The sequence below is a fragment of the Diceros bicornis genome, chromosome 7 (assembly GCF_020826845.1).
Source record: "Diceros bicornis minor isolate mBicDic1 chromosome 7, mDicBic1.mat.cur, whole genome shotgun sequence".
NCBI lineage: Eukaryota > Metazoa > Chordata > Mammalia > Perissodactyla > Rhinocerotidae > Diceros > Diceros bicornis.
In genome coordinates, this window is record NC_080746.1 from 52,063,585 (window position 1) to 52,088,893 (window position 25,309).

Genomic DNA, 25,309 nt, shown 5'->3' on the forward strand with positions numbered 1-25,309 from the left:
CAGGAAGAAGTGCCCGACTTGAGCCAGGAAAGGTTTCTTAGAGAAGATGATTCTGTAGCTTTCAGAATATTACCACTGATACCGTCTGTATCTGGCCTTTAAATATAGGACTCTTCTGGTTTGGTTGTTGATAGAACCAAGAGCCTGCTGCATTTAGGCCAAACTTACAGACCCAAGGACCCAACAGAAGTCTAGAGCATTCATGATTTCCAGAGAGAAAATAGCACTTTAGTTCTCTTTAATTTTATCCTCTCTTTTGAATTACATGATCATTAGAAAAAAATTGGAAAATTCAAGCAAATTTCATCCCATCCAAGAGTCAACCACTGATAACACATTGACATAGTCTTCCCGGGATATTTAAGCCTATTTTTATCTTTACATATTATCACTGATAATTTTTTTCTATAATTTGTTCTGCTTGATTTTGCTTCACATTACATCATAAGTGTTTACCCATGCCATGAAAATGCCTTTCTAAACATCATTTTAAATTGCTCCAGAATGTTCCATCCTGTATAGAGGAGTCATAATTTATATAACCAATCCCAAATCAGACATTTAGATTATTTCCAATATTCATTATTATAACAAGCAGCCCTGTGATAAACATGCTCGTGCATAAATCTCTATTTCCATTGCTGATCAGGTCCTTAGGCCAGGTTTGAGGAAGAGGAATCCCTGGGTCAAACGACATGAACAGTCTTCAAGCTCTTGCTCTTTCAGGCCAGGTTATTTTCTAAGTGATGTTGCCCAACTGTGGACACCACCAATAGAGTAGGAGGAAACCATCTCTATGCATTGGTCACTTGGTCTGTATTTTCTCTCTCCCTCTCTTAACTTCACCCATTTACCCTGTCATCCCTCTCTCTTCATCTGAACCTATCCTCCAGGTCAGAGAGACCCGGGGAAGAAATGGAAGGGGGGCTGGGTTGATTGCACTTAGACCCTGCTCCTCCTACCCAGCAGGGAAAGCAAAGCCACCCCAAGCCCTGGAATTTTAATTAACCTCCTAGCAGCAGGAATCTGATCCCTGAAGTTAGTCATTGCTCTGCACTCAGTGCCAGGTCCCCAGGAGAAAAAATGAAAGAGAATGTGTAGGTGATTTACAGTAGCTGGATTTGATCATGCATGTAAGAAATGGTCTGAGGCAAGGAGGTGTGGTCTTAACCTTCTGGACAGGGAGGCCCATGACTTCCCGTTAGCTCAGGAGCAGGGGGTGAAAGAGCCCATTAGACATAAGAAGGTATTCAACTGGCCTTCCAAGGGCCTGCATCAGGAGCAAATATTCCCCATGACATATGACAGTTCAGGTCCCGGCACAAGCCTTCATAGCCAAGGACCAGGAAAGGCCAGCTTATAGCTAGCTCACACAAACATTTTTGATCCAGTGGACTTGAGTCTGTGAATCATAACCAAGAGAAGCAAGAAGGAAGGCAAGAGGCTGCTGGAGTCATAGACTATTAGAGAGGTCATCAGGGTTACAAATGAAGAAAGGGCTCTGGGAAAGAATGTTACCAAGTGTTCAATGGCGGAGGCAAGGTGGAAACCAGGCTCCCTGACTCCCATCCAGTGCTCTCTCTGCTATAACATTCTATCTGTATTTGGTTCAGAGAGAGTTGGTGGTCTGGGTTCTTGTGGAAATGTAGGCGTAACGAAGGCCAAGTTGTCTGGACAGAACAGTTCCCAAGGGAAGCCACATTTCCCAATGGGCTAGACTCTCCCCTTCTCACTCTAAGCCACTTTGTCCGGCAGAGGTACAAGGATTTTTGCACATGTGGGGTTATTTTTCTGAAATGTAATGCCCTCCTGAACCCCACAGTCTGGTGACCCTCTTCTCCCTCCAGTGTCCCCAACCCCAATTCACACACATGCTCTGAAAGAAGAGCATGCCCAGCCTAGACCAGGCAAGATTGCCGGCTTGGGTTTCCTCTCAAAAACTTTATAGCAAAGTGCAATCTGCTTAGTGAAAAGTTACCACAAAGACTGGAAGACGCACAAGGACTGGCACAACTATCAGAGCCCTGGATCTGCAACTTTGTAGCTATGCACTGTTTCCAGCCTCAGTTCCCCCATCTTTAAATTGAAGAAGACCCCACTTCTTCAGTGTGTTTCTCAGGAGTCATTGTTGGAATCAGCTGAGACGATGTGTGTGAAAGCTCTTTGTAAACTCTGAAACACTCCCCAAACATAAGCCAGACATGTTTTCTGAGTAAGAAGGTCCTGCGTTGGGGGGAGGAATAGTAGCATTTGAGGTAAAGAGCAGCTGTCAGCTGCCCCCTTTCTCCCCTGCTCAGGACATCTGGGGATCTTCCTGAGCCATCGTGTGGCAGCTGATCCCTTAGAGCAGTGGTTTTCAACTATTTTTTTTTAAGCACAGAATTCTTATTTATAAAGAAATATTTCATGGGACTCCCAAGTATGCAATTGGTAATAGTGGTATTGCTTTGGTTAAACTGGGGCTAGATGGTGGAGAAGAGACAAAGTCATTCTTTATTTTTAACTCCTTAGATGCTAACTCAAAAAACTGAAATATTTGTCCATTTATTCAAAAGACATTTACTAACACTCTTGAATATTAAGGTTCTGCCTGGCCTAAGTATGCCTCCCACCCCTGAGGGATGGGGGAAGGGCCTCTGCTGACTGGGTACCTCCACTTAAGATAAAGTAGGACTCTCCTCTGTTAGTCTGTGAGGTCTTCTTTTATTCTTTTAAGCAATTAATGCTTTATCATTCATTTAATCATGTAATCAATGGAGAGAAAGAAATTAGAAGAACTCTTTCAGAGTAGCCAAGGTTCCCATCAATAGCACAAGGTAAGTAGTTATAGAAGAAAGAATTTAGTGCTTGAAATTAGTCTAATGTGGTTCCAAACTTGTCTCTGCACCTTATTGTCTGGCTAATCCTGAAACAATCTTTTAAGTGTCCCAGGCCTCAGTTTCCTCAATTGTAAAATTGGGGTAGTAATGCCTAGCTCCCAGGATTACACATTATGACAGACAGTGTAGCCCCCATACCACCTAGCCTCATCTCAGAGAACATTCTCAGAAAGCATCCCAAATAATTGTTTGCTTTGTTAATGTCCTTCTCATCAATTGAACTGTAAACTGCATGAAAGCAGAGAATAGACTTGGCTTGTTCATCGTTGTAATCCTAGAACCTAGCATATCCCTGACATACAAAACGCTCCATAAAGATTGAAGGAATGAGTGAAGGGCTTAGAATGATCTGGGCACCATGTGGGGCACTTTGCCTGCATCAGCTGAGTAAATCCTCACATACCCTATATTATAATTACTATTCTTTACAGATGAGGAAAGCAAAACTCACGGAGGTTAAATAAATTGTCCTAGTTCGTCTAGCTAGGAACAGGCTGAATTTGCACTTAAGAACGCAGATCTATCGGCTCCTGAGGCTCTGCTTTAGCCATCACACATAACTGCCTCTAGCTGGGAACTGGAGTGGACTGTGTGGGTCAGGCAGCGCTTAGACAGCATTTCTCCAGTACTGGAGAAGGACAAAGAATGCCCATCAGGTGTCCAGGCAGAAGGACAAGTTTGGAAAAATGCAGGGGTATTCAGAAGCTATCGTGCGGTCCAGCGCTCTGAGGGCCGTGGAGCCTGAAAGAGGTTGGAGTTAGTTCAGGGACAGCCTTGACCACCAAGCTGAAGAAGTGGAAATTGTCTAAGGGCATTAAACAGCCCTTCAAGGGCTTGAATCGGGACAAGGACACCACCAGACTTGGAATGAACACTCTGGCAGCAGCGTGGAAGATGGATGGGAATGGAGAGAATGCACATAGGGAACCACTGGGCTGAGACGAGGTTTTCAAGTCAAGAGTCCCCTCTGCCACTCACTAGCCATGGGAGCTTGAGTAAGTGATTTCCCCTGTCTGAGGCTGTCTTCTCATTTGGATAGTGGGGATAATGTAGTACCTACATTATGTGAACGGCGTGAGACGTGAACAGTATCTGACACACACTGGGTTGTTTTTATCATGTAAATAGAGGCAGAGAGACAGGATTAATAATGAAAGCATTTCAGAAGTATAATTACAAAATTTGGCTACTGCTCTGAGAAAAGAATAAGAGAAAAAGAAAGAGTCAGAGGGTCCTGGGTGTCTGCAGACATAGTGACGTCATAGGGATGATGTGGAATTAGACACCCCCATCCTGCCAGAACCCTGAGCCAAATTCAGAAAGCATCTCCTTGCCTTGCTCCCCGGTGGCTATGTGCTAGGTGTTTTGAAACACTGTTTAATTCTGTCTCACTCCAGACCAGGAATTATGCTTTTGATTTCTAAAATAACATTGAGAGAAATCAAGAAAACTGTCATGTTATTTCTCTACTCCTATTTGTAATGACTATTCATCATAACTAATATTTGTATAGTACATTCCAATTTACAGAACATTTTCACCTGTATTGTTGTATCAGGGATAAAAGAAAATTTATCAAACGTAACTGGCTTATTGAACAGTCTGAACTCAGCAGGGCACAAACAGGTTTTATTTTTTCTCTAATCACCACTTTCAACCATGTTGTAAATTTCCCTTTCCCAGCCCTGAATGACATCTTTGGCAGATTCCATACTAGTCTGGTTGCTTTTGGGTCTAAAAACACCCCACCTAGTTTCCAACTTCAATCACGTATCCTATTCAACGCTCCCCCCAACCCCTGTCCACAAGGGCTAGCCTTGCAACTTGTCGAGGAGGTAGAGAAGAGGGATGCATGCCCATAACTTAAAGTAGGGAATGGAAGACAGCACAAAATAAGTTTCTCTTACTTATCTGGATTCAGTTGTGATCATTTCCGTTTTGAGCTTCTCAGGCTGCACACAATGGCTGCTGGGTGCAGGAATCCAAACACTGACTCTCTTGCAGGCACATGTGAGAGTTCTTCAGGTGGCCCGGCAGGGGCAGGAGACCTTTCTAGTGTTCAGTTCTCTGATGAAGGAGGGAGCTCACGCCTTGGCCAGCATCTTTCAAACCTGCCCCCTTCCCCCAGCTCCCATCCACTGTGGTCCACAGTACAACACCTCACAGCCAGGATACTTATGGATGATTCTTCCACCTGCTCATGGGCTAGACTAATGACTCACAGTCGAAGGATTTCCCTCCACCTCCTTAGTCTTTGCTTGAACAGATTTCAAGGTGAGTGGGAGAGGAGGTCAGGGCTGAGCATTTTTCTTGGAATGTGGTCCTCCTCATCCCTTTATTCCTAGCTTTCCATTGTGGCAGCAGATTCTCCACTCTCCATCCAGTTACCTGAGTTGTGTTTGTGACCTTCCCCCTCACCCTACTCCCTTCCCTTCTCCTACGGTGGAAGGATTCTTGTTTGCACTATCTGCCTCAGGGCCCTCCTTTTTTGAGGAAAGCCAGGAATAGGAGGAAAGGGAGACCAGAGAGCTTACACAGGCTGGTTTCTATGAGAAAGCCTGGGCACAACTGGTGTCCAGAAGGAGAAAGTTTCTGGGGAAACTGTGATGTGTGAAAGACGTTGAGAAATGGAGTGAAGGAGAAAGCAATGTTTTAATAAACTTTGTTGTCTGCTATGAATATACTCTAACCTTAACGTATTTCAGACAGTATGTGGGAAAGAGTTAAACTGCTTGTCAATTATCTTGAATGCTTTGGAAATACGACAATAAAATAAAACTCTGGAAAGTTGGTGCTATCATTCTCATTTTAAAGTTGTGGAAACTGAGGTATAAAGAGGTTAAGAGAATTTCCCAGAATCGTAAGTTAATAAGGAGTAGATCCTAGACTCAAACTCCAGTGTTGGTCTAACTTTAACTACCCAAATCATTCTACTATATAATACTGTTACTATATAATCTTGAAGCGAACACTGTGACTCTTATAAGTTCTATCAAAATCAGAATTGTGCAAGGGAAAATATCTCTAAAAATGGTAAGAAGTTATATAGGCTGATGTTGGAGATGCCCCCTCTATAAGCTGAAGTTAGAGATACCCTAAAGTAACCTTGAGGAAGCAAGCAGTCAGTACCCCTCCTAGGGGTGACCCCTACTCCCACCCCGCAGCCACTCATCATCAGAGCTCAAAGAGCCTTGTCATTGTGCAGGGCCAGGCCTCTGCCTCTGGCAGGACCAGTCCAGAGAGATCAGGAGCCATTTCTATGGAGAAGTGGAATCTCAAAGTCCGTCTCCAAATGCACCTGGAGAGTAGGGGCAGGCTCTGGTCCTGAATTTCATACCAATCCACAACGGGAGCAAGTGGAGATGATGCAATACAACATCTTTGCAAGAAAATAAAGCAGTCAAGAGTTTAACAAGATGGCTGAGCCATGAGGAGCCTTTAGAAGCTGACACCTTGACCTAGAACCCATGGCCTGTTGTTGGAGGCTGTGTTGATGTTCCTCAGGCTCAGTGCCCACCTCTATGACTTTGCTGAGGTTGTGCCTCCAAAAGTCTTTATAGCTTGGCCTAAAAAAGGCAGCACTCTGGACTGGGGTGCGTGCTAATGCAACATTTGAGTCCTGTCTCAGTATTGAAGAAACACCACGGTCACTGAATGGTGAACTCTGGTTTATCCAGTGCTTCTTTTTTCTTGATTTCATTTCTAATTCAAACAACAAAAGTCCCTGCCTATATAATACATATACACATAATTAAAATATATATAAATATGTTCATATGTATGGCCCACTAAATGATTACTATTTCCTATAGTTTGTTTTGTTTTGTTTTGTTTTTTATTGAATATACTATATACCAGGCATTTTACTATATCTCATTTGACCCTTATAATGGTCTTGGGAGTTAGGGACTCGATCCGCAACTTACAGATGGAGGAGCTAGCAACCATAGCATATTTTTGATCTTTCTCAGGCTTCATTTTATGATACCGTAAGATGGGCGTTCTGTTGGAGATGTGGATACAGCAGCGTCCAGTGTGACAGCACTTCACAGTTTACACAGCACAAGCACCCCAAGTCCCAGCTGCACAGCAGGGAGAGACAGAGACCATGAGAAGGGGAAGGGCCAGCACATTTTTGGTCTACAAAGTGAGATGGAGAAACAGGGCATTGCTGTGGTTTGTTTGAGGACAGTCAAGGCAAAAAAGCTGCAGAAAAGGAACCAAGATCTCGAAGGAAGACGTATTCTCAACCTGTTGTCATCCTCCTCACCTTCATCAGGAATGAGGGAAAAGAGCAATAAAACAATAGCTCTGTAACTGGGCAGGGCACTTGCAATTTTCTCATGTTTCCACATCAATGATACACTGGGTCTTTAGGTAAACCCAAGAAGAAAGCAAGGCAGGGTTACTAACTCCATTTTACCCCGGTGTCTTGGAGACTTAAAATGACTTGCTCAATATCACACCCTGAATGCTAGAGCTAGAAGTGGCTGTTGTGGCTGTCCTGTTTGTCATTATTGTTTCTGTTATGATAAGCAAATCTCATCACATCATTCTCCAGCTTAAAACATTCCATTATCTCAGAAAAAACTCTAAATCTCCCATGATCCCTGCCTACCTGTCACATTCTGCCACATGCCCCAACTTCCACTGAATCCAAGTTCCAGAATTTGCTAACAGAACATGGCTCCCCATATACAGCTTGCTGTTTCACCCCACCGTGCCTCTGCATCTGATGTTCCTCTGACTGAAATGACACCCTAGAACCACCAATGACCCCAGGTTGTCTAGGATACCCCTGCCTTTCAAGTCCCAGCTCATTCATCTCCTCTTCTGAGCAGACTTTCCCCTTCCCTTGACTTGGACTCACTGGTAGAAAGTTTTTTTGTTTGTTTATTTATTTTTCCATATTTGAGCTAAAATGTATCTTCCTGTAGCTTTAACTCATCAGTTTCTTAGAGAACATATACAGTATGTCTACACCCTCTTTCCTCAACACTGTTCAGTCTTTGAAGATCCCACTATTATCTCCCCTAATTTTCTCCTCTTCCAGATTACATATTTTATCTCCTTTCACCTGGACACAGGACATGAATTCAAGTCTCTCATCGTGGTCACTCTTCAGAGCACATGCTAAACTATCATAGCATTTGTGCAGAAGATAACAGAATCCTCCAAGTGTCACCTGATCAGCACACATGTTGGAACCAATAGGAAACCAATATGTATAGCTGCATATAGCTTTCTGCCAGCTGCTTTATCAACATTCTCTCATTTTAATCTTCATTGAATAATATAACAGTATTATTATCTCCCATCTACCAATAAGGAAATTGATGCTCAGATAGATTAAATGACTTGCCCAAGGATGCACAGCTAGTAGATAGAGGAGGAGGAATCCAAATCTTGATCTAAATAACACCAAACCCAACTCTTTCTACTACATTATCAGGATCACTTCTCTTCCTGTACATATTTCACTTCAATTAATTCAGCTGCAGTCAAATATAAAAGCCACAGTCTATGTTTTTTCCTGCTCTGCCAAGTGTCCCATGATCATCTTGAATTTCCTAGAATCCAGTAATTTTCTGATTTGTGAAGGTCAAAACTGTGGTCTCAGTTCCTTTCTTCAAGAAAATTAAAATAATTGATGTTTTCCAACTCGTCTGCTCTTCTGCACCTCTCTTATTGTGCCAGTTGTTGAACAAACATGCCAGCTAAAATAGTCACATCTTCAGCAGTCTCCATCTGCTTTATTGGTTTCTCTAAATAAAATATTACTGTGATGAATAATACCATCTAATTGTAAATGTGCACATTGCAGCTCAGATACTGCTGCTTTAAGTGGCTTCCTGAGTGCCCTGATGGGGACCACAGACCTCACTGGCTCTCAGAAGTACCCATGAAAAGTCATTTAGACAGGGACCATAGTCCACCTCTCAGCCACAGAAAACACCAGTATCAACGTCCCCCACTCTCTATTACGGACAACACCATAGAAGGATTCAAATGATAGGGTATGGATATGACCACATCTAAGGCACTTTTCACTATATCACAGCCACCCAATTAAAGATGACTGGATGGGTTAAGTAGGTAATTAATTAATACTGGTGTGACTGGATGAAAGAACAGATGAGAGGATGAGTGGATGGACACTCAGTGGTTGGATAGATAAATGGATTGATGAGTGGAAAGATAGGAAGAGTAACAGTTGAAAGAAGAAAGAGAGGGAAGGAGAAGGGAAGGGAAAGAGCGAGGAAGGGATATTCAGACCAAAGCCATGGCATCCGTGAAAACTTACAACAGAATTTAAAAGGGCCACTGGATAATAGTAATATTAACAGAAAACTTTGAGTACTTACTATGCCCCAGACAGTATGCTAAGCATTTTACAAAATTATCTCATTTCCTCTTTACAAGTAGCATTATTACCCTTGTCTAAATATAGATGCAAAAAGTGGTAGAATAGGTCACAATAAATGTCCCTCTCCATATCTGCCCTGATCCATTTCTGTCATCTGGAGTCACACAGGCAAGTTTGCCCCCTCTTCCCAACAATCCAATATTCAGATTAAAACCCATAAACACTTATTAAGGTCTCATACTAGTATTTGAGGAATTATATATCCCTAAATATGCTAGAGATTTAGGGGTGAATAAAACCGAGTCACACAAGGAACTCGTGGTGAGACAGGAGAGACAGAAAAGTAAGCAAATTTGTACTTAGAGTGTGATCTGTTAAACAGCAACACACAAAGAATGTTTAAAGTTTCAAGAGAAGATCTGAGAGTTGACCCTATGAGGGGCAATAATCATATACACCCAGTCCTAGAGCTCCCTCCTTCAGGAGGAACTTCTTATTCCTTCTTTCATACTCTTTTCCAGGCGCCTCACCAAGCTGGCCACCATCCTCTGGGTGGGTCCAGTTTATCTATGTCTTTCTCAGCATGATTCCTGGGAGAATTTGATTGGGGAAGAGAAAGCATAGGAATGGTGTAGAGAAACATTTCCTGCCCCATCCTGTATCCCTATTGCTGGAATAAAATGGTTAACCAAAGGAGACCACAGGGATTAGAAATCATGAACCCTTGCCTAGATCACGTTCTGGTTTGGTCTACACATGTGCTATTGGCCTCAACAACCAGCTGTCCCCATGCTGCATTGCTAGGAAACAGTAAGAGCAAATAATACCATGTAGCCTGTCTTTACCCATTCATTTTGTCTATTTCTATTTTAGATAAGATTTCCTTTTTTTGATTTCTAGCACAAATATGACTTTATGAAATGCATTACATTCAGATCAATAACAAGTAATATCACTCTACCCTGTAATGATGAATCTCTAACAATGATGCATTGCTAGAACCTTCTTTGAAGGTTACTGCAGCATCAGTTCCAAGCTCCTGACCCCATAACAGAGCCCTGGAGGAAACACTGTACCACGAGTCAGGAGGCCTAGTTTCAAGTTCTCCCCTCCTTGAAAGCCACGTGACCTTGAGAAAATTACAACCTGTCTGAGTGTTTCTAAGATTTCCCAACTATACCCCCTTCACATCCCTCACAGGGTATTGTGAGAGTCAAATGAGATATTGTATGTGAAAGCACTTTGTAAACTGAAAAGCACAGCACAAAAAGAAGAGATTATTGCCAAATTTACAACTAGCTAAGGATATGCGTGTTCTACTTCCTTATTAGCCCTCTGAACCAGAAACTTGAGACATAAACTCTCTTCTCTCTCACACTCCATTCGTTCTTAGACTTGGACATCTCAGCATTGGTCAGGTTCAAAGGTAGCAAGGAGAATTTGCTCTAGCCAGTTTAAGCAGAAAGGGATATATTATGCAGGGGTCAGCAAACTGAAATCCACAGGCCAAATCTGGCCCACTGCCTGCTTTTGCAAATAAAGTTTTATTGGAACGTGATCACACTCGTTTATGTATTGTCTAAGGCTGCTTTCATCCTACAACGGCAGAGTTGAATAGTTGCAACAGAGACCATATAGTTCACAAATCCCAAAATATTTACTACCTGATCCCTTACAGAAAAAGGTTGCTGACCCCTGGCTTATAGGACTACTGAGAAAGCTGAAGAAACTGACCCTAGGCTGTGCTAACCCTTAAAGCCACACAGCAGAACTGAGCTTCCAAGAGAGCTGCTGCCCCTGCTGTCATCAGGAAGCAGTAGAAACAGGAAGTTCCCAACAGAGTGGGAAGCTACCTGCAGTGCTGGCTCCAGAGTGGTGCTCCCGTTGCTGTGACAAAAATGCTATCCCACTAGGGACCTCTGCTATAGCCCCACAAAAATCAAATGCCTCCATGACTGTCCTCACCAGCAGAAACAGTAGAAGCCCAGCTGCACAATATTCCACCTTGCACAGGTGTATTTTAATGGAGAAACCTAAATTCCATAGAGACCCCAGCCATACTGCAGTCTGGAAAATCGAGTTTTTAGCTTTCCAGGCTCTACATTATAAGAAGGCACGATAGAAGGAGATTGAAATGGGTGTTGAGCAACCCGTATTCACCACAATCCTCAACTAGGAGCAAGTTCTGTTTGGGCTTCATTCCATTCCAAAAGATACAATAGGTTTCAAGACTTCCCAAATGGGGTCCTAGCATAATGATTCCAAAATTGTTTGGGTCCCTCTCCCTAACAGCACTTGTAGGGGTCATATAAAATTAAGACTTTGTAAACTCAAGGAATTATTTATTAATAACCAAACCCACACTATGTAAGGAACTAGCCAGAGCTCACTAATAGATTGCTTAAGCACAAATATGTTGGTGCAATTACAAATAGCTCAAGGATCAGCCCACCCACAGTGAGGGGCTCGTGAATCTCTCGGAGGGAAGCTATACTAATATCCTCTGATGCCACCTCTAACCTGTTGAGTGACTGGGGAAGCCTCTCCTCTTTTTTTAGTTTTGGCTCCCTGAAGTGGATGTTTTCTGAGGTCCCCTTTCACTCTAAAGTCTATGATTCTCAAAACATGTTGGTTCCCAAGAAACGACAATGGGGTTAGAGAGCATGTTGAACTGAAGCAGGTATCTTAGCAATTCAGATTTCATTAGCCCAAGGCAGAGGAAGAGGAGGCCTGGAACTTCAGCATGATGTGAGAGCCAGACTTTGTGTACCAGATTAGTAAAAGACCTGTCTCTTGGAGATTATCTGCTTAATTCCCACGTCTTTTATCTGCTTCATTCCCAAGTCCAGAACAGCCATTTCTGAGGAAGCTCTGACCTGTCCCCCTCGCCTGGGGTTTAGCCACCCCTTCACGATGGCTCACTCCCCCTCTGTCTTCCCTCAATTTCATTCTGACAACTGAAAAGATGGACAGTGACGAGATGGGTACAGCCCGGGAAGATAAAAACAATGTGAAACGCAGAGATTAGGAGCTTATCAGCCAAACAGGACATGGGATATAAAAAAGTAATCAACCTAAAGCTCTTATCACAATCTCTCCCAGGGAAAGGTTTTAAAATTCTGTCATTGCTCAAGGAAAAATTATCGGATTATTATAAAGGAATTGTATTTGCTATGCATTCCGTGCACAGAGAAAGCACACACTCCTGCTAGAGGCTACAGGTAGTTTATGTTTTGAGAATTGTGTCTGGGAATTTTAGGCACCACATTCTTTAAAATTAAGACATAAATAATATACACACACAGGCTTACAAAGCCCATTACCATCATAATAATTATAATACCCCCATAATGTTCCTAAACATCATACTAAATATGTTATATATGTTGTTTAATTTACTCCCTTCAACAAGTCTATCATGCTTGATATTACCATTTAATTTTACAAATTAGGAAACTGAGACTCAGATCAATTGCCCAAAGCCACACAAGTAAAAGTGTTAGAGCCAAGATTCAAATCCAGGTCAGTGCCCCTCCAAAGCCAGTGAGACCCTTAAGTAAATCAAACCCTTCAGTGGCCCCATTCTTGCTTTGGAATAAAGTCCAAACTCCACCAGCCCAATCGTTGCAGGGGAGGGGAATATAAGAAAACTTTTTACTGACTCTCAGTTCTACCAAAGGAAGATAGAGAGGCCAAGGCTGAGCCCTGAGAACCAGAGAAGAGGGAGAGGGCCAGCCAGGGCATTAGAAAGAGAATTCTCAGCCTTAGACTCTCCTAACAGAGACCAATTTCCCACCATTCACTGCTCCTACACTCCCCACCTTCCAAACATTGTTAAACAGTGGCATGACTTGAAAAATGGCACTAATTTGTACATTCAGCTGTTTGCCCCAGTGGGGCAATCTGTCTTCTTTAATTGTCCAAAGCACACAGGATACAGTCAGTGCATTCAAAATACTATTGTGTTTGAGGAAAGCCAGTTTGGAAATTTTCTTAGCTACCTGTCAGCAAACGTAGCTGAGTTCTTTACCAGAAAGAGCAGTGCACAGGGCAGCATCCTGGAGCTGGAAGACACCTTGGAGAGCGTTGGGACCAGCCCTCTCCATCATGATGAAGAAACTGAAGGCCAGTGAATGGATGAGACCAGACCAGCTCACTAGCAAGTCAACGGCAGGGGCTCGTGGTGCCCATTCCAAGAGCTCCTTCCCCCCAGCCACAGCTCATAGGTTGCTTGTTGCCCAGAGAAAGCTTCACTAGGCAACTTTGACACTCAGTGAAGGGAAGGGAAGATGATAGTTGGCATGTTTAATGGTATGGGAAGATGCTTATAATATTAAAGGACAAAAAGTAAATTCCAAAATTGTATTAAAAAACTGAATTATATTTTTTTTTAAAAGTCAGCAAAACAACTTAAAGAAAAATGCCGACATGTTTATAAGGATTGTTTCAGAGAAAGGAGATCACAGATGAATGTTCCTGTTTACTAACACTCTTCTATACTTTCCAGATATTCTTCAATTAATATATATTAATTTGATAACCACAAAAAATATAATGCTCCCGCCCCCCCACCAAATATAGTGGTGAAAGCTGTCAGAAAGTGTAATCTCTTATGGGAGCTGAGCCTCCCTCAGGGAGCTCCACAAGTGGTCCAGATAGCCAGCCCCTGCCTTCATCCAGTAGGCAGAAAGTCTGAATTCTGTCCTGGCCTGTCACTGTGTGAAGCTTGGGCAAGCCACCACCTTCTCTAGGCCACCTTCCCCCAATCTGCAAAATTAGGAAGCTGAAGCCCCCAAGCTCCAAGGCCCCTCCTCACTCTGACATCCTGTGGAAAGAAGTACTGTCTGAGAGACCTGGACAGTGCCCTGGAAAGAGCAAACCATGGTCAGTCTCTAGGCACTGGGCCTTGGTGAGCAAAGGGGCTTCTCAACTGCGACCTTCAGTGTTTTGGATGCAGCCCAGCCAGCTAGGAAACATAGCCTTAGAATACAGCAGTTAGAGGGGCCATCATCCTCGGGTGAAGGCCGTTGTTTTAGCTCAGTGGGCTGTAGTGTAAGAAGCTCAAGAAAGGGCCTGGAACCCCACCTTGGGAGGGCAACAGTCCCAGGGTCCTTGCCCAGCTGAGCCAGAAGTACTCTGGAGACCATTGCCACACTCTTCTTACACATGGGGAAACTCTAGCCCTGCAGGCCCAAGACCTTATCCCAAGTTCTAGAAGACCATGAATTATTTCAGAGAATAAAAAGAAATTATCAAATAAAATGTCTCTCAATCCATACATAGCTCAGGCATTAACCTCCCCCACGGAACTCTCCCTGGTCCTTAGCCCGGTGCCCCCGGGTTAGACCACCCACCCCTCTTCTGCACTCAACATCCTGAGTTTCCATCTCTCATGAACTAACCACTCTATGTAGAGTTGTTTTATTGTGTGTCTCCCACATCAGACTGTGCAATCCTTCAGGCAGAGTCAAGCTTTATTCATGCAACACAGAGCCAGGTCAATATGGATCAGAGGTCAGCAAAGTATGGCTCACAGCCACATCGGGCCACTGCCTGGTTTTGTAAAGTTTCCTGGCACGCAGCTATGTCCATTGGTTTACACAGTGTCTGTGGCTGCTTTTGCTCTACAACAGCAGAGTTGAACATTTGCAACACTGAGCATTTTGCTTGAAAAAGCTAAAATATTTACATCTAACCCTTTAAGAAAAAGTTTGCCAACCTCTAGTATATTAGTTTCCTAATACTGCCATAACAAAGTACCGTAGACTGTGGTTTAAACAACAGAACTGTATTTCCCCATAGTTTTGGAGGCTGGAAGTCTGAGATCAAAGTGTTGGTAGGGTTGGTTTCTTCTAAGTCCTCTCTCCTTGCTTGTAGACGGCCATCTTCTCCCTGTCTTCCCATGGCCTTCCCTCTGTCTATGACCATGACTTAATTTCTTTTTATAAGGACATCAGTCATATGAGACTAGGGGCCACCCTAATGACCTCAATGTAACTTAATTACCTCTTTAAAGACCCGATATCCAAATATAGTCACATTCTGAAGTTCTGGAGGTTAGAACTTCGACATGTGAATTTGAGGGAGACAAAATTCAGCCCATAACACCTTGGTATAGACTCACACTAAATGTCACATGAGCTGAGCCTTTCTACCCACAGGGCTGGGCAAGTAGTTTGTGCTCAGTAAATGTGTTTCCCTCCCCTACCGCTCAACAGTAGTGCAAACACCTTCCTTAAAGTTACAAAGGCTCATGAGGGCAATTTCTACAGAAATGGAAATTAAAGATTTGTTTATTTAGTGTCTTTCCAACATTTATTCACTGGTTTCTGGAAAAGTCACTCACACTTTCAGTTGTGTTCTTTTATAAGTTGGGGAGTTTCTGTGTTGTACATTCCCCAATCAAAAAAGCTCTTCTTGCCTTTTGAGTACTGACAACAGCACTGTGGAAGCTGGAAAGAAATGGCATGAAGCCATAATGGGAACGCTACGACAAGGGAGCAATGCCCAGACACCAACATACAGGGTGTGATGTGGTTTTTACACGTCTTATTTGTGAAATGCCAAACCCTCCAAGGAAAGTCAACTGTCACTCCCCTCCCTGATGTGTTCAGAGCACTGTCACAAAGCACACATTTGCAAAGACTGGCCCAGAAATTAGGCAAATGGGTGAGGGTAAGATGCTGCAGTAAGCCCCCAGCAGAGGGGTGCTCATGTAGAGGTGGCAAGAGCAGGCATCAGCGGCATCTTGGCAGGGGCAATTTGACACCATGATGTCTCCGACTTGCCTTGAGTGGAACTAACCTTTCTTGAATCTCTCTATCTCTAAGGCCTAAAACGTTATGGGCCAAATGTTTCTGGAGTGGATGATTCTGGGGCATCTTGGGCATATCCTTATTTTATCAAGCTTATTTTGCATGTTCTAGATGTCAGTCCTCTGTGCTAGAATGTGACCAACAAGGAAGGATGCTGGTGTTTTCTTGTCTCCAAGACATGGCACTGGCTTGCTAAGGGGTGAATTTTCTTTCCATTTCTAACCTTCTGTAATTCTATAGTAGAATCAAAGAGGAGGTGTTAGAGAGAGACATGTAGTACTAACAGGTATTTAGCATGTTTTCCTTTAAAGGTATAGCTGGGCTTGAAAACACAGATAGCATATGCCATTTATTGGATACCTACCTACTACCAGGCAACATGCTTGGCACCTTTGTAAATGAGCTACTGTTACATCTTTCCAGTAATCCCATGAGTTTGGAACCCTGATCTCCTCGTGGGAGGCCACATAGCTCAACATCTGGGAGCCTGGGTCTTGGGACCAAACAGTTTGGCTTCAGCTTCTTAAATAGCTGAGTGGCTTTAGGTAACTCAGTTGGTCACCCTCTGCTTTAGTTTTCTCGTCTATAAAATGGGAATAAAAAGAGAACTCAATTTATAGGGTTATTGTGAGGAATGAATGAGACAGTACATAATATAAAACAAATGAGATAATATGTATAAGAGGCTTTGTACATAGTAAGAGCTCCACAAAGATAGCTGCTATTGTTATTATTATTATCTATTTTATAAATGGTCAAGCTACATTTGGGCTCAGTCTGCCTGATCCCAGTGAGATCATCCAACTGTGCCTCAGTAGATGGTTTGTTCAAATCCCAAGTCTTTTAGAGAAGGAATAAAAGGATACAAGGAGTGTTCCCATCTCTCCTAAAAGAACATGAAGAACATGAGAATACATGATTCCTTATCTATTCTATTGGATAATATGTATTTCTTTCTAATTATCAGTAAAGGAAGCTTTCTACAACACCAAATTATCTCTTCAAAAGTTACCCTGTCTGAGAAAATTAAGATCTCAGGAAGAGATTTAGTTTTCTGCTTCAGACCAGTTTATACTCGAGAGGTAAGGAGGAAGTGGTGGTTTATAATTAGGGTGACCATAGGACCTAGTTTGCCTAGGACAGTCTTGTTCTACTCCATTTGCCCCAGCGTAATTATTAATAGCACTCCCTTTCACTTTTAAAAGCATCCCAATTAGGATGATAAATTGTATGTCCCCTTTTTATAATGGAATAAGCAAAGGTTTTAGAGTCACAGAGATCTGGATTCAAATCCTGACTCTACCACTTACTAGCTGCACTGTATAGTAATTTACTCAACCTCTCTGAGCTTCGTGTTCTCCTTCTGTAAAGCGAGGACAATACTGCATGTTTACTAGGGTGTTGTGAAGACTCCGAAAATGAACTGAATATGGAAAGAACCTGGTACATAGCAGATGCTCCACAAAGGTGAATTCACTTTCCCTTACTCTCCTCCTTCCCCATTCACCCAACTCTATATAAGTCAGAAGAATGTGGATTCTTATTTTGTGGTTCTTCAAGAACCTCTTTTGGTTATATACCCATTTAATAATTCAACTCCACACATATGAATAGAGAAGAATATTCAATAGTCTTAAGGTGATACAGGCATTTTCACAAATAGCTGTAATACAAGGCAGCTTATAGGAAGCCCTCGAGAGAAATCACAAGATGCCATGGGGTTTTGAGCAGGGAGTGGTCACCTCTGATTGGGTGTTCAGGCTTCCTCGAGAAAGTAGCACTTGGGGGAGATACTCAAATGATGGGTATGACTACAACAGACATAGTTAAGTAAGGACATTCCAGGCAAAGGAAATAGCCTGAGGACAGGAAAGTACGGAGGGCATTCAAGGAATGGTAGTAGTCTAATTTAAGTGAAATTTTGGGTAAGTTGTGAACATATAGTAGAAGGCCTTGAAAGCTAAAGTAAGCGATAGGGAGCCGGCGAAGGTCTGTGATGAGGAGAGCCAGTCTGACAACTGCTGAGCTTTAGGAATAGTTCTCTCGCTGCCGGTACGTAGAATTGATTGCAAGCAATGCAAAGAGGCAGGATGCGGGGAGATCAGTTAAGAGACTATTATAAGAGCATTGTTTAGTCAACTTTACAGTTGAGTTCAGTTCAACTGGCCTCCATTGCCTCCTAACCCTGTCGATCCAAAGAAATCAAGTGTCTATAAACAGATTTATATATACCAATTTCTCCCTTTCCTAACTATCCATCTTAAGAGGAAATTAAATTGCTTTTAATCGTCTAATTTCGCTTCATAAGGTCAAGTTGATTGTTAGACAACCATTCACAGGAGAAGCTTTGAAAGCTCACTTGTCTCTTAACTCCATGATCAATTATTTCATATAATAGATGACATTACCTCCTGTTTCTTTAAGGAAATCCCTCTCATTTTTCACATCTCTTTCTGTCTTTATCCATCTAGTCCCTATAGTGCTCTCATCTATAGGAGACTGACCAAAAAATGCTGACCTGCAATGCTCTCAACTTGCCCCCTGTGAGTGTTCCACTTTATAGGGAGTCTTAGCCTAAGTTCCTCCCAAAGCAGAGCCTAAGACCATGGTTTGTGCATAGGTCACATTTGGGAATGTGATTCCAGGGAGCAGAGATGCAAAAGAAAGGAGAAAGGGAGAAAGCCAAAATAAGGATGTGATATTGACTTGGTCACCACTAAAGCAACTGGTTCTCAGTCCTACCAGGACTTTCCCAGAAGCTTTATGAAATGCAACTCAGAGTTAACAACCTGACGGATGAGAGGGAGAAGCATTTATCCTTTGGGTCCTTTCCTTCATTAATCAAGGATGACCCCATAGGTGTTAATTCCCCTGAACTTCCTAATTGCATATACATGACTGGAGCAGGTTCTATAAGGTATCTTATACTGTGGTGTCTGAGAAGTCCCAGGGAAGGAATGAAAGACACATCGCTTGAGGCCCAAGGTGAGGTGCTGTCCAATCATACTTACACAAAGCTGTCAATGCCTGCATGAAACTGGTCATCATGGCAGTGACTGGAGTAAGAAGTTAAGCCTGGAGGATGTTGGGGTGAGGCACAAGAGGCATCCAGTATATAAGTTTTGTCCCGGAAGAAGCCACTCTACCCTGTGATGATTGTACTGTGCCCATATTTACAGAAGAAGTCCTCTTTATGGCCAGAAATCCCAAAAAGTGAAACTCTAGTTATATATCTGGAAAAAATTGAAGATTGTGAGTTTTTAATTGATGATATCAATTAAAAAGTGCCATATGTTGCCTCAAGTTTTGAACTTCTTTATACAGCACTACCAATCTCTTTCCTGCCTTAGTAAGCGTAGTAACCATCATTGAATCTTTCCTATGTATATTTAGGATACTGCTATTATATTAGATACCAAAAATCACAGCTCTCTTTCCATATCAATCACTCATTAATATCAACTAATTATATCTTTCCAATATCTTTTAGATAACTTACTTTTGATTCTCTCTGTGATCACTCAAATACAGACCCTTGTTAACTGCTCAGGGGAATTTTAAAGAGACTCCTTAATTCCATTTTCTTTTCCTTTATGATTCAGTTCTCTTCATCTGTAAAATGGAAATAACAATAACAATACTACTTTATGGGACTTCCATGATGCTAAAATGAGATCTATGAAATGATGTATACGAAATACCCAGCTTGGTTCTTGGCACATTAGAGTATTTAAGATTGGGTTTGGCTGCAAGCAACACAAAAACTGAAAATTACAGTGGTTTACACAAGGTACAAGTATACATTTCTTGTTCTCTTTCTTTTACACATGAGTATAATCTCACTTCCAGCTATGATGTAATTACTGGTTCTAGACTAGCTTTCTTACCATCAACAACTAGAAAACTGAACAAACTATATGACACAACTTCTTTCAGACATTAGACAAAAGGCAGTGCATGACTGTGATCCTTGAAATAAGGGAAATAGAGAAGTTGAGACTAATGATTGCCCCAGATTTCTACCTGGAGGCCTTCTCCCTAGAACAGAGTGGGAAACCTAAGCAAAGTATAACAGTCTTGCAAAAATAGAGTATTTAGGGAAACTGAGGCAGCTGAAATGAAGACTACTGTACCAGAGAAGAAGGAGCTATAGAGAAAAAGAATTCCAAAAACTCAGCATAGGAATCTCCTTGAGTTTTTGACTTAACGCTAAGCTGCACATACACAGAATAAAACTCCATGAGGCCAGGCAAAGAATGACTAACAGAAAGAGAATAACTATGGGAAAGCTATAAGTTGAACAACTCTCACAGTTTGAACCTCATTTAACACTCAGTAAATATTCAGTAGAGACTCCAGAAAGATCACATCTTAGGAGAAGAGCTAAACCATCCTTAGAGTAAAAGCTCTTGACCTGCCCTAGCAAAACTTCTTAAAAGTCTCAAAAAGATCAAGCTGATCTATAAAGAAATTTACTGCTTGCCAAAGTCAAACTCAATACTCTTTAAAAGAATATAACAAAATCTAGACATTCAAAAGGACAGTGTGCATAATATCCAGCATCCAAAAAAAATTACTGGACATGTGAACAAGTAGGAAAATGTAACCCATAACTAGGCAGGGAAAATCAATCAATAGAAAGAGATACAGAATTTACAAACATTTTGGAATTAGCAAAGAAAGGCTTTTTAAAAGCTATTACAAATATGTTTGAGAATTTCAGGGAAAATATGAACATAACAAAGAGAGAAATGGAAACTATGGAAAAGAAGGACAAGACAACTTCCAGAGCTGAAAACTACAATATCTGAAATGAAAATTTACTAGATAGGCTTACCAGCCGATTAGATTCAGCAGGAAAAAAACAATTAGTGACCTTGAAGACAAGACTATAGAAACTATCCAAATTGAATCACAGAGAGAAAAAAAAGCTGGAAAAATAATACAGAGCCTTAGTGATCTGTAGGACAATATAGAGGAATCTAACATGCATGTAATTGAAGTCCCAGAAACCAGGTTTGGAGTGGGAGACAAAAAAACATTGAGGTCATATGGCTTAAAATTTTGCAAATTTTACACACCCCAAGAAGTATAAACACAAAATCACACAGATGCACATCATAATCAAATTGCTAAAAATTCACAATAAAGACAAAATCCTAAGAGCAATGAAAGAAAATGACATATTACATAGAGGAATAAAGATGAGAATGACTACAGACTTCTCATTAGATGCAATCCAAGCCAGAAGGCAAGGGAATAACATCTTCAAAGTGCTGATTAATAGATGTCTAGAGGCAGCTCATTCCAGATGTGGTGCCCCATAGCATCAGGCATCTGAGCCCTTTATCTCTCATTGATTCACCATTCTCAGCACAATGCTTTCACCATGGTGCAAGATGGCAGCTCAAGTTTCAGCCTTCACATCCACATTCCAGCCAGCAGAAAAGAGAAAGGGAGGAAGAATGACACATTCCCTTTCTTTAAGGATACTTTCTCTAAATAGCTCATGAACATTGAGTTGACCTTAGTTACATGGCCACAACCAAAGGCAAGGGAGGCTGGGAAATAGAGTCTTAATTCCAGTGGCTGTGAATCCAGATTAAAATCTGGGGGTCCATTACTGAGGAAGATGGGGAAAATGGATATAAGGGATAACAGCAATCTTTATCATGGTAGGTAGCCAACAAATGTTATTTTCTTTATTTTCTCAATGCTGCTGTTAACAAGCTACGTCACCTTGAGTAACAAACATATCCTTATAGATAAAGTGAAAGACTTGGAATAGATGACCTGTAAGAGTCCTTCCAGTTCTGATCATCTTTGTTTCTATCTTGTCGCTGGCATAAACTGACACATAGTAGGTATCCTTTTATTAGAAAAGGAGTCAACAAATTATAGTTTACAGTCCAAATCTCACCACTTGTTTTTAGAAATAAAGTTTTGCTGGAACACAGTGACACCCATTCAGTTGTGTATTGTCTACAGCTGCTTTCATATTACAATGGCAGAGTTGAGTAGTTGTGAGAGATTGTATGACCACAAAGCCTAAAATATTTACTATCTGGCCCTTTACAAATAGTTCGCCCATTCCTTCTTTAAGCAAATAAATGAATCCATGTGACCAAGCAGTTTAAGAAAACTTTGCTTTCAGCAGAGTATGTATTTCTTTTGTTCTATTTACTCCTTTCTACCTTATTTTCTGTCATTTGAAAATGAATACAGTATGGTCTTAATTTCTAAGGATTTCAAGGGAAACAAATGTAGATACTCTGCCAAAGAAATAAATGATGAAGTGTTTTCTTAATTCTTGAAAAAAACTTTCATCTTCCCTTAAACTATCAAGTTTTAAACACAGTAATCTTCCTCCTCAGAAATTATACTGAAAAAAAAAATTGTTCTGGAATATATCCAAAAAAAGTGAGCACATAGGGAATAAAATCCTGGCAAAAATGCTCAAAATAGTTCTGCATTTGTAGAATATATTCTCACATTAAGGAAAAGGATCATAACTCAGGGGGACTCAGAAAGAAGGGTAAGCCAGGCAGGGTCTGTCTGGAACTCAGGCTAAAGAAAATTATTAACTAAAGGACTGGTCCCTGAAGCAGGTAACCAGAAGTTCAAATTATATAAACTAAAAAGAACATGTGGCAAAGCTGGGCCTGATTCATGGTGGTTAAGGCACAGCAGCCAAAATGTCTATCAGCAATGATGTCCAATGTTGAGGAAGTGACAATCGTCCATAACATTTAGAGAGGACTTGCTTCAGGGGATTATCAGGGAACGATGGACAGGGCATCACTCCCTGGGCAAAAGTCTAGAAAATGGTGGACTCCTAACAAGTGGCTAGAGCATCAATTAGGAACTGTGAAAGTGGCCCTGTCCTTGAGCTGAGGCCAAAAAGGCATGCATTTGGTGTGGTCTGCTTCTTAGTGACCACACGGGAGCCTGGATTTCCCACCCAGAATCACCCTTTCATGGAAAGAACTCATTCTCTGAAGTCCAATAGACCTGAGTTCAAACACTTGCTCACCACCTCCAACATGTGAGGTCTAGAGTGATGTATTTGTCACCTCCAAGCCTCAGTTTCCTCATTTCCAGATTGTGAATGTTAGCTGTCCTGCAAGATTGTAAGGAGTACCTCAGAATAAGTGCTTGATAAACGGTAGGTGCTGCTATCGGCACTACCATCATCAACATCATCATCTTCGTCAACATGATCATCATCATCATTTTGGCAGTCAAGATTTGAAGGCTGAAGTATCAAGGTTAATCCCTACTTCTAGATCAGCCCTTGACCAGGACTAGTTTAGGAGCTAAAAGGGCTCAGCAGAAAGTCTGAAGACATCAGTGTCTACAGAGAAGTAGGACTGAAAAAAGGTAGAATCTAAGGAATAATAAGATTTCTGTGGTTTCTGAGCTCCTTAGAAAGACTCTGGCCCTGCTCTGGTCAACAGTATCCACAGAAGTGAGTCGACAGCAAACGTGAACAAATGTGTGAGGGAATACAGTCGGCAGTCCACCATCACAAGTAATTTTCCAATGGCATAGGGGAAAAATGCAATCACCTCTCTAATTCTCATTTTTAGATGTAGACACATGGTGTCCAAGGCTCCATATTACCTCTCTAACCACGTCTCCCACTACTCTACCCCTCCCTCAGTCTATTCCAGCCACCCCTATCCTCTGGCTCTTCCTTGAATTCATCAGATTTGTTCCCACCTCATGCCCTTTGCTGTTTTCTCAGACTGAATGGCTCTTTCCTCGGATGTCACCATACCTTGCCCATATCTTGCTCCCTCACTTTATTCAAGTCTCTGTTCCAATCTCATTTTTCAGAAAGACCATCTGTGACCTAAAATGAGACCCCTCCTCTAACCCTCACCCTCTGCCCCCTTGCTTCATTTTTCTCCATAGCTCTCATAATTTCCCAACATATTATACTTTTATGTTTATTGTCTACTTCTATCTATTAGAATGTAGACTCTATGAGGCCAGAGACTTTGCTTTGTTGTCTAAACATCTCTGTACCTAGAAATGTACTTAAAATATAACAGACATGCAATAAGTATTTGTTAAATTAAATATTTGTTGAATGAATATACCCCACTTGTGTCCAGAAAAAAAAAAAGAAACAGTTTTATTTAAAAAAAAAAAAAGGCAACCAATATACAGATGGTAGAAAAACAAATATCCTTAACAGGAAGAATTTAAGTAGTGATGGGGAGAGAAAGAAAATGATTATTCCAGAACACTTACACTGTGGGTACTATTGCAGTTGAAAATGTATCATAGTTATCAGCATCCTGGCAGCCAAGGCAAAAGGAGAAAAGGAAAAACAATGATGACCAAAGAAGATCGCTTTTTCCAGAAAAAAAAAAAATCTCAAGTCATTGATTTTTCAAACATTTTAACAGTGAAAACCATTTTTCCCCCAATGAAATCTTACCAAGAGCCCCAATAATAAAAACAAAAGTCTGCTTAGCCTCAATTTATTTTTTAAGTTCAAAATGTAGCATTGACTTATATCGTCCATGAGAACAATGAGGTTGTGAAATTACAACCTTATATCAACCTCGGCATTCATTTTACTTCTCTACATTGTATAGTTTTGCCAGCCTTGAGAATACTCTTATTTGCACCTATAAGTAGCTGAAAATGGCACATTTTTTTAATAGCTTGCCTTACAATCTCAGGATGCTCCTCAAATCATTGGATCCAAAATCTGTGAAGAGGAGCAGAAGGAAATTTTCAAAGTTGAATCACTAATGACCTCCAACAACACCTTGTATTTTTTTTACGTAACTATAAAAAATAGAAAAGGAATACCCAAAAGTTATAGTAAACAATAAAACTATTCCTAAGTCAATACTACCACAAAACATTTGAAATGTGGTTTCTATTTTTTTATCCAATTGTCCTTCTTGTTATCACAGGAGAGTGCCCGGAATGAAGGCTTGAGTCTTGCTGGGAACAGATCACCTCATTCTCTTCAGCACACCCCAGGCTGGAGGGGTGAACAAAGTCACATGAGCAACAGGCACAAGCCTGACTTTTAAAAACAAAAAAATGTAGAGCTGCAACTGATCTGATCAATGACACACATGCAAGAATTCCAAAGTATGCATTAAAAACTTCTGTATGGGGCCAGCCCGGCGGTGTAGTGGTTAAGTTCGTGTGCTCCGCTGCAGTGGCCTGGGGGGTTCACAGGTTCGGATCCTGGGTGCAGACCTGCACATCATTCATCA